Consider the following 11,197-nt stretch of genomic DNA (forward strand, 5'->3'; position numbering starts at 1 on the left):
CTCATCATTGTGCGTGTGTGTATATTTGTATGTATACATTTAGTAATCTATTAAATGTATACATACAAATATACACACACACACAATGATGAGCACAAATATGAGGAAATTATGATCCTTCCACAGAAATATTTTCAAATCCTATATTCCTGCACAGTGACCTAAATGAGATTTTTCCTTTTTTTCTACAGAATGGAAAATGTGTTTGGTTCAATTGCTGTCTGTGTATGCACATATAAATATTAGCCACAGGGGCAGATCCTCAGCTGCTGTAAATCGTCATAGGTCTTTTGACTTCAGTGGAGCCATGACAAGTTATAGCCGCTGTGGACCTGCCCCACAATATAGGGTGATGTATTTTAAGTATTCTTTTTAAAATGTAAATAGATCTTAAGCTTAGAAATAATGGTTCCAACAGCTGCCTATGAACACAAAACTAGTGTATTTTTGTGTGGAAGATATTTATAATGTTCAAATTGAGGCTTACACTTTGGCATTTATAGTCATGTAAATAATAGGCCTGATCCCACAGTCCTTTCTCAAGTGAAATTTCCTTTGAAATCAATGAGAGTTTCACAGGTGTAAAATCTGCAGGATAGGATTCAATATTGTAAATTTCAATTTGGGACAAAATACACTTTATTTAGTTTGCTCAAATATAATAAGAAATAGAAATGACAGTAACATGGCCATGAATATGTTGAATTCATGCAGGTTTTTAATATAATTTCCACTTGTCAACATCTATTCCAGACGGTTTTATTACTAAAGACAGTACCAATTTAGGTAAAATGTATTTTATGAATACTATCTATCCTGCAGCCTTTCCTATGAAATACTCACTGTGCACAGAACTTTGCTTTTAAAAGCTTTGAATACTGACATGAGAAGTGCTTTTACTTTACAATAAAATGTGCAAATTACATGGCCTTATTGTGTGCACTTTATGCAAATTGACTTGATTGAACTCATTTGAATGCCTTATAGGCTGGGTGGGTGTGTAATGGCTAACAAGCCTTTTTTTTTTTTTTTTTACAATGCTGTTAGGGATTTATTTCTTAGCGCGTATTCCAGTGAACTGAAAAATCCTTTGTATTAAAAAAAGAAGGCTTCCAGGCCATCCCATTTTAAAAAGGCGGGGGGGTGGGGGAGGGCGCGGGGGAAATCCTAGACCTAATCCACTGTATTCCCCCCCCAAAAAAAGAAAAGAAAAAAAAGAGGCTGTTGTCCAATGGATAGGCTACTGGAATGGGCCTTGGGAGACTAGGGCTCTATTCTTGGATGTGCCACTGATCTGCTTTGTCATCTTGGGTAAGTCACTTAACTCTTTGTTTCCATCTCTTTGGCTGTGTTGTCTATTTAGATTGTAAAATCTCCCATGGCACAGACTGTGTTTCTTACTGCTCATACCTGTGTTTGTGTCTCCTCGAGCTGAGAATTATACCTCCAGCCTGAAGTGTAGACATACCCTCTGTTTTTGTACAGGGCCTAGCACAGTGGGGCCTCTATGAAGGGTTCATGTAGCATTCATGCACCTGGAAACATTCAGGGCACACCCTGACTGTTGTGTAGGAGCGATGCACACACTGCTCCGTCCAAGGACATGGACCATGGGAAGTCAACTAAAGGACATGAACCGTGGGAAGCTTCCTTGGCCTGGGCTCAAGGCCTGAGAACAAGGATTGTAGTAGATAGAGGCTGGTAAATAAGAATATTAATCAAAGTCATTTTATTTCCTTTGTTGATGCCTTCTGCGGTCGGTGTATGTATTGCGCAGGGGGGAGAGAAATAAAAGGAGAGCTGGAAAAGCTGATGGGGGCAATCCCGTCAGCAGACCAGCCTGCTTGCTTGCCTAAAGCCGTGTCCTGTCTTCTACTGAACCGCCACAACTGGCGCCCAACGTGGGGCCCTCAGCACTCACCTCGCCCGGCAAGGGTTTCAGACGCGTCACTCATCCGCTTCACGGATCCCAGTGAGTATTTTTCATTGTGGTAAGTATGGGAAGCTCCCTCTCTGCTTTGCAAGTGCAACACCGCAGTGAGCTACAGTATTTGCTGCGTTAGGCTCAGCATGACTGCCCCACTCGAGAACTCACTCTCCTGCTACAGGAGGTGAGTGCCCAATGCCCGTGGTACCCTGAAGCTGGAACCCTTAAGCTAGCGGACTGGGAGTGGTTGGGCCAGACATTGCACAAGGAGCCTCGGGTGCCCGTGCAGGCTTTATATGCCTGGCACCTCTGCCGCGACGTGATACAGCATGTCACCTCGGAAAGACCCTCTTCCGCACCAACAGAGGGGCTGCCAATCTCGCCACCCCCGTCTGCTCCTGCAACCATTCCTCCCCCTGCTTCGCCCCCAGTGCCTCTATTACCACCGCCTCCCTGGCCTTCCCCACCGGAGCCGGTGTGTGATCACCCTCCCCCCCCGTCTCAACTCCCTCAGGCCGTCTTCCCCATTATTTCCACCTGCGCCCAGCATGCTTTCCGGAAGGTCCCGGATTCGGGCAAGCCTACCAAAAGCTTTGCCAGTATCCGTCAGGGTGCGTCAGAGTCCTTTATGGATTTTACCAATAGATTGCAGGAGGCTATCCTCCGACAGGTGGATAGCCCTGCAGCAGCTCAGGAGATCCTGTTAAAAATGGCAGTTGAAAATGCGAACGAGGATTGCCGCCATGTTCTTCAGGTGGCACAAGCCTCTGGGATTCTAGAGCTGTCGGACATGCTGCGGGCGTGCCAAAACATCGGAACCCAAGCCCATAAAGCTGGAGTTCTGGCTGCTGCCCTGCGAAAAAGCGGAAAGGAGGGGAAGCGTTGTTACCGCTGTGGTAAGGAGGGTCATTTTCAGCAGGAGTGCTGCTCATCAACGGCGCCCGCTCGCCCCCCAAAGAAGTGCCTCAAGTGTTGGAAGGGCTATCACTGGGCTAATCAGTGTCGTAGCGGGTCGGGAAACCGCACGACAGGTCCCCCCCAAACCCAGGGCCAAACGGGGGTGTTTCCCACTCAGACAACTGTTCCTCTGCTTTAAAACCCATAGACTCCATGAAGGCGGCGACTGCCAGAAGTGCAGGGCTTGATTTGATTATGCAGGAGGATGCTGACTTTCGGTTGCCGGGGGAGGTTTGCACCATACCTACCCAGGTGACGGGACCTCTCCCTGCCGAATTTGTGGGTCTGGTTCTCCCTCGCTCACATGCTGGGAAACAGGGTATTTTTTGTCATCCCAGGGGTCATTGATGCCAACTACACCGGCGTTATTAAGGTTCAGGTATGGACCCATCTTCCACAGTCACTCCCGCGTGGACGGTCAATTGCGCAATTGATTTTAGTCCCCTATCAGGAGCCAGCTGCAGAGGATCGAGCCCGGGGCGGAGGCGGCTTTGGATCGACGCTGGCTCAGTCGCCATCTCACAACACGTCCTCTCCACTTGTTGCTCTAACAATGTCGGTCCGCCCCTCGAAACCACAGTTAACACTTCTCTTAAATAATGTTCCTTTTACAGGGCTGGTGGACACTGGAGCTGACATTACGGTGATTCATGATCCGGAGTGGCCGGTCAGTTGGCCAACAGTTCCTTCTAAAGAGTTGTGGGGGATCGGGGGTAGCAAACCCGGGCGCCAAAGTTTGTCTTGGATCACGGTCTCTAAACCAGGAGGCCGTGCCCTTGCTACAATCCGCCCTTTTGTACTCCCTGTCCACCTCAATATTTGGGGCCGTGACTTACTTGTAAAGCTGTACATCACCCTCGATATTAATATATAATGGCCCGAAATCCTCCCCCACCCACCTTGCCATCCGCATTACCATTGGTATGGCAATCCTTAGAGCCCGTGTGGATTGACCAGTGGCCCCTCCCCCTAGAAAAGCTGAAAGCGCTTCATTCACTTGTACAACAATATTTGCATGCACAGCGCTTGGAGAGCTTTACTAGTCCTTGGAACTAGCTGCTGTTATTTTGGCCTTTCAACTTTTTGCTTTCTCATCCAAAGTGACCACTCTCCCTACAATGTGCATGGTAATCAAGGTGGGCCATGTCCAGCACAAATCCAGGCTTTCTCACCCCCCCGCCCTTTTTTTTTTTTTTTTTTTTTTCTCCCAGGGACACGGACACACACACACACAGCCAGCAGGAGAGTGAGTTTGTGTGTGTGTGTGTGTGTCCCTGGGAGAAAAAAAAAAAAAAAAAAAGGGGGGGGGGTGAGAGAGCCTGGATTTGTGCTGGACATGGCCCACCTTGATTACCATGCACATTGTAGGGAGAGTGGTCACTTTGGATGAGCTATTACCAGCAGGAGAGTGAGTTTGTGTGTGTATGGGGGTGGGGGGGGTGAGAAAACCTGAATTTGTGCTGGAAATGGCCCACCTTGATTATCATGCACATTGTAGGGAGAGTGGTCACTTTGGATGAGCTATTACCAGCAGGATAGTGAGTTTGTGTGTGTGTTTTTTGGAGGGGGGTGAGGGGGTGAGAGAACCTGGATTTGTGCAGGAAATGGCCCAACTTGATTATCATGCACATTGTGTAGAGAGTTGTCACTTTGGATGGGCTATTACCAGCAGGAGAGTGAATTTGTGTGTGGGGGGGTGGAGGGTGAGAAAACCTGGATTTGTGCTGGAAATGGCCCAACTTGATGATCACTTTAGATAAGCTATTACCAGCAGGACAGTGGGGTGGGAGGAGGTATTGTTTCATATTCTCTGTGTGTATATAATGTCTGCTGCAGTTTCCACGGTATGCATCCGATGAAGTGAGCTGTAGCTCACGAAAGCTCATGCTCAAATAAATTGGTTAGTCTCTAAGGTGCCACAAGTACTCCTTTTCTTTTTGCAAATACAGACTAACACGGCTGTTACTCTGAGACTAGAGGATGTTATTCTTTACAGGTCAGTCCCTTTACACCACTCTGGCATTGCAAAATTGTCTTAATATGGGTATAAATTTAATTTCTGACTATGTGCTGCTAGAGCATGAAAAGGACCTGAGTGTAAATGAGAATCTAATCCAGAGACTTGGTTTGGTCCAGCTTTTTCTACAAAGCTTTTAAAACCACTGTAGTCTTCTCTTTCCTGCGCTGAATCTGCTGTACTTCCTCAGAGGCACTGCACAGAATCCAGCCCATTGTTTTTATGATTCACTGGAATGTACATTTTGTAGGCTCATCTTGAGTGTAAAAAATTGTGTGCACAGTCAAGGTAGAAAATAGCTAGATAAATCTTTCTATGGAGGAACATGAGTGTCATCCCCGAGGAGTCCACTCTGTTGTTCAGCTGTGAACCCTGAATTTCTATTCAGGGGGGGACAGGGCTCAAATTTAAAACTCTTTCATTCTACTAAAATTATTGACATTCTTATCTGAATTCTGGGTTAAAAATGGGTATAACTGAATGCATTAGCCTCAGTGGCTAGCCCTATGGGCTTGTTTTTTGTGCACATTATTGTTTATCCTTATGACTTCAATGTGCATCATAAAAATCAGTTATACACTCACTGTTCAGTCATTGGTACATCTGACATGCAGAGCATGTACTATATACAGTGTTTCAAAGAGTGTGGGTTCAAGCATGTAAGGACAAGTAGAGGAAGTACAAGAAAGCATCTCGATCTTACTATAGACCTTTGTTCTTTGAGTAACCCCATTGCATAATCTTGTAAGGCCTGATCTCTGCCTTTCCAGCAGAGCGATAATAGCTTTGTTGATCCCAATCCTAGGAATTTCAAAGTGCTTGCAAGCCCCACAGAATGAGTGTTTTTTTTTATTTCCTTATGAAAAAAGAATAATTGACCTATTGGAACAAAGGAGGACATTGACTTCGGTTCCCTTTGGCATTTGGATTACTTGTAATCTAGAAAATGGCCATTGGATTACAGATTGGTTTAGCATAGTTAGGTGGTAAGAGCACTTGGAACCATTTAACTCCTGTTAGGATAGCTGCTGAACTGCGTATTTCCTTTGTGCTGTCTTGCTTTAGCAAAGCAGAATAAAATTAAACATAATTACCCCCAATTTAAAAAAGGATGACTATAAACATGGTTACATTTATACTGTACATGATGCTGGAAATGGTGCATTATCATCAGATAAGTAATTATGATGTCATGAGCAAATATGCAAACAGCAAAAAAATATTTTTTAAAATATGTAGTGTTGCCTCTTGGGCAATTTTGGTTATTACTGATCGTTTATATTATACTGATGTGAAACTTATCTGGTGGGAAAGTCACAGATAAATATTATAATGACTCCTACTGTAGCTGTACTGATCTACAGCATCATGTTCCTTTTTTTTTTTTTTTCTTCACATTCCTTATGTTATTCTACCTAAAAATAGCATTAGTAATTTAGATCTTAATTACTCTGATCATGCCCTGGGCAGTACTCAAATCTGTTTTTTTCCACTCATGATTTCAAAGCCGTAGAACGTCTTGTCTCCAAGATCCACCAATAGACAATGTGTTAACAAAACTGACCTTTAGATAAACAAGTTTTTAACTCCTCTCCCTTGAAAAATCTGGGCTGCTACTTGGAGGTATCTATAGAGCAGATACTAATCCGGTTTCTATAAGGCCTTGGGGGTTTCCTTTGATGCAATCTTTCTTTAAACTGCATGTAAGGAAAACGTCTGGGAGAACCCCTTCCTTCATTCATGTAATTTGTCAAAGGTATTATGATTAGCTTAGTCGCTTCTGCTATCACAGTCTTCCCACCCAACAAGGTAAGCAGTATAAACATGAGAGAAAATTAACTGATGAACAAATGTGCCAAGCTACTTTTTGTCTAGGACACTTTTAAAGTATGTAAGCTGGATACTTAGCATGTATTTTAAACTCCTACCTCTAATTTTTCAAACAATTACACTGAATTTTAGCTGTGTCATTCCAATTACCCTGTAAAACATTGCATCCGGTACCCTTGCACAACAAGGATTTATGTTTTTTTTCTTTACGGTGTTTTATTTTGAACCTGTGTTTTAAGAAAACGCACATTAGCGCTTGGGGAAAAAGAAAATGTCACATAGTGCTAGTTCTTCTGAATGTCTTTCTTTTAATCTTTAAAAAACAGTAGTTCTATAAAACCATAACCTATTAAATGAAGCAGTAGATGAGGATAAGATTTCAGGTACACACCATAGTATGATTATCATATAGCTAGCTGGAGAAGGACAAACATTTAACAGTTACTTTCAGAAGAATTCATGTGTTTTTCTTCCCATGCACATCTATCTTCTCAGAGCTGCTTTGATAAGTGTTTCTGTGATTACAACAGATCATATTGTCTCCTTGTGCAGAAAAACTAACAGAGTTTCCTGGAAAGTACAATTTATTCTGCAAGGTCTACCTCATGGTTTCCTCCAGATGGTCCCCTATTTGTATCCTATAGGCAGACAGGGGGCTCAACATCAAGATTTGGAAGTGTTTTGTGATCTGTGAGGCCTCAAGTTCTCACTGCCCCTGAGGCAGTGCATCCCACATGGCAGAGCATCTATATGAGGAGTCATGCTTCCACAAAGCCCACACTGGTGATTGCCAGCAAAGACTTTCTCAGGGAAGTTGATGTGTGGAAGACCCTGGATAATGTAATAGTGATGAGGTTGGCATCAGGGAAATTTCAGAAGATGTGGTAGGGATTCAGTCATTTCCTGTTTCATCCCAACCATTCTTCCCTCAGCTCCTCCTAACTCACAGAGCTCTGATCCCACAGTATATCATGGAGGACCTTCCATGGGAATAAGTGCTGTTCTCTCACTTCCCATGTGGACGGACCTAATTCCTCTAGGTTTGTTTCCCTTTGTACATGGTCATGGAGGGTAGCTTCAAAATCTTCCGAGAAAATTCTCCAGTACATTTAAAACGCTCCGGTTACAGCAGCCTTATCTATTCCATTGAATGTATTGGATTTGGATTGGTTATTACAGTAGCTGAATTACACATGTTACATTTAAAATCTTCATGGTTATATTGTTTCCTCATCTTTACTGTCTATTTTAAAGTTTCTTCAGTGTTTTCCAAAGCTTTCTTTTTTGTATGTGGGGGAGAGAAAGCAGTGACAGTTCTCATAGTGCCCAGGACTGTGGGTCACATTGTTACTGCCCCACCTCCAGTTAGAGGGAGACTTGCTTGGGCTTAACTGGGTGTCAACTCACTAACACCACCAGTCTGTTAGCCAGCCAAACACTCTCCTCTGGGCTATGCCAGCCTCTACTTTGTCTTGCAGATTAACAAGCCCGAGCCCATTTGAAGCATTTCCCTATAGCATCCAGCCCCTCATCCACTGAATACTCACAGAAATACCAGGTCTGCTGTCCCCAGAGGATCAGTGCACACCCCAGCTTGTATGGTTCAACTCAGGATCAGCCCCAGCTTAATACCACAGCACTGAGCTATATCTATAGTGAAATCAAGGATAAGTTTATTATCAAATATTCAAAATTCAAGAGATAGTAAGAATAACGGAAACAAAAGGTTTAATATAAAACAAAATCATAAGATGCTTTCTAGAGACCTAACAACAGGTTAACCTTCTGTCTAAAGAAGTCTTATGACAATTCCTCATTTACAGTTACATTTTGAGACCTGTTAGCCAGTTTTTAATTCATTTAAAGTGTATCATGTTAATTTTATATCATTCCAATTTTTTAAATCAAAATGTCATGCAGGACTAAGTCAAATGCCTTACAAAACTCTAAGTATGGTACATCAACACTATTACCTTTATCTATCAAACTTGTAATATAAGAACATAAGAACGGCCATACTGGGTCAGACCAAAGGTCCATCAAGCCCAGTATCCTGTCCTCTGACAGTGGCCAATGGCAGGTGCCCCAAAGGGAATGAACAGACAGTTTATCATCAAGTGACCCATGCCCTTTCTTGATGATTCCCAACATTCTGTTCCCTTTTTTGACTGCCGCTGCACATTGAGTGGATGATTTCAGAGAACTATCCACAGTGACTCCAAGATCTCTTTCTTGAGTGATAACAGCTAATTTAGACCCCATCATTGTATATGTATTATTAGGATTATGTTTTCCAATGTGCATTACTTTGCATTTATCAACATTAAATTTCATCTGCCATTTTGTTGCCCCGTCACCAAGTTTTGTGAGATCCTTTTGTAGCTCTTCGCAGTTTGCCTGGGACTTAACTATCTTGAGTAGTTTTGTATCATATCAAATAAATCAAGTTAATTTGACAATCTACTTTCCATAAACCCATGTTGATTTGCATTAATTACATTATCCTCCTTTAACTCTTTATTAATTGAGTCTCATACCAGCCACTCCATTATCTTGCCTGGGATTGATGTCCAGCTGACAGTGCTATAATTCCCCCAGGTCATTCCATTTACCCTTTTTAAAAATTGTCACAACATTAGCTTTATTCCAGTCATTTGGAATGTCCCTAATTCTGCAAGACTATTGAAAAGCTACATTAAATGGTCCTGCAAGCTCTTCGGCCAGCTCTCTTAAAACTCTTGGGTGCAAGTTATCTAGACCTGCCGATTTAGAAGTGTCTCACTTCAGTAGCTTCTGTTTAACAGTCTCCAGAGATACTAGTAGAATGGAAAGAATGTTGTCACCATATAAGAACAGAAGAATGGCCATACTAGGTCAGACCAAGGGTCCATCCAGCCCAGCATCCTGTCTGCCAACAGTGGCCAATGCCAGGTGCCCAGAGGGAGTGAACTTAACAGGCAATGATCTCTCTCCTGCCATCCATCTCCACCCTCTGACAAACAGAGGCTAGGAACACCATTCCTTACCCATCCTGGCTAATAGCCATTAATGGACTTAACCTCCATGAATTTATCTAGTTTTCTTTTAAACCCTGTTATAGTCCTAGCCTTCACAACCTCTTCAGGCAAGGAGTTCCACAGGTTGACTGTGCACTGTGTGAAGAAGAACTTCCTTTTATTTGTTTTAAACCTGCTGCCTATTAATTTCATTTGGTGGCCCATAGTTCTTATATTATGGTGACAAGTAAATAACTTTTCCTTATTCTCTTTCTCCACACCACTCATGATTTTATATACCTCTATCATGTCCCCCCTTAGTCTCCTTTTTTCCAAGCTGAAAAGTCCTAGCCTCTTTCATTTCTCCTCATATGGGACCCATTCCAAACCCCTAATCATTTTAGTTGCCCTTCTCTGACCCTTTTCTAATGCCAGCATATCTTTTTTGAGATGAGGAGAACACATCTGTACACAGTATTGAAGATGTGGGCATACCATGGATTTATATAAGGGCAATAAGATAGTCTCCATCTTATTCTCTATCCCTTTTTTAATGATTCCTAACGTCCCATTTGCTTTTTTTGACTGCTGCTGCACACTGCGTGGACGTCTTCAGAGAACTATCCACGATGACTTGAAGATCTCTTTCCTGATTAGTTGTAGCTAAATTAGCCCCCATTATATTGTATATATAGTTGGGGTTATTTTTTCCAATGTGCATTACTTTACATTTATCCACATTAAATTTCATTTGCCATTTTGTTGCCCAATCACTTAGTTTTGTGAGATCTTTTTGAAGTTCTTCACAGTCTGCTTTGGTCTTAACTATCTTGAGCAGTTTAGTATCATCTGCAAACTTTGCCATCTCACTGTTTACCCCTTTCTCCAGATCATTTATGAATAAGTTGAATAGGATTGGTCCTAAGACTGATCCTTGGGGAACACCACTAGTTACCCCTCTTCATTCTGAAAATTTACCATTTATTCCTACTCTTTGTTCCCTGTCTTTTAACCATTTCTCGATCCATGAAAGGATCTTCCCTCTTATCCCATGACAACTTAATTTACATAAGAGCCTTTGGTGAGGGACCTTGTCAAAGGCTTTCTGGAAATCTAAGTACACTATGTCCACTGGATCCCCCTTGTCCACATGTTTGTTGACCTCTTCAAAGAACTCTAATAGATTAGTGAGACATGATTTCCCTTTACAGAAACCATGTTGATTTTTGCCCAACAATTTATGTTCTTCTGTGTGTCTGACAATTTTATTCTTTACTGTTGTTTCAACTAATTTGTCCAGTACTGACATTAGACTTTACCAGTCTGTAATTGCCTCTAAAGCCCTTTTTAAATATTGGCGTTATATTAGCTATCTTCCATCACTGGGTACAGATGCTGATTTAAAGGACAGGTTACAAACCATAGTTCCGCAATTTCACATTTGAGTTCTTTCAGAACTCTTGGGTGAAT

This window comes from Eretmochelys imbricata, chromosome 5, assembly GCF_965152235.1.
Source record: "Eretmochelys imbricata isolate rEreImb1 chromosome 5, rEreImb1.hap1, whole genome shotgun sequence".
NCBI lineage: Eukaryota > Metazoa > Chordata > Testudines > Cheloniidae > Eretmochelys > Eretmochelys imbricata.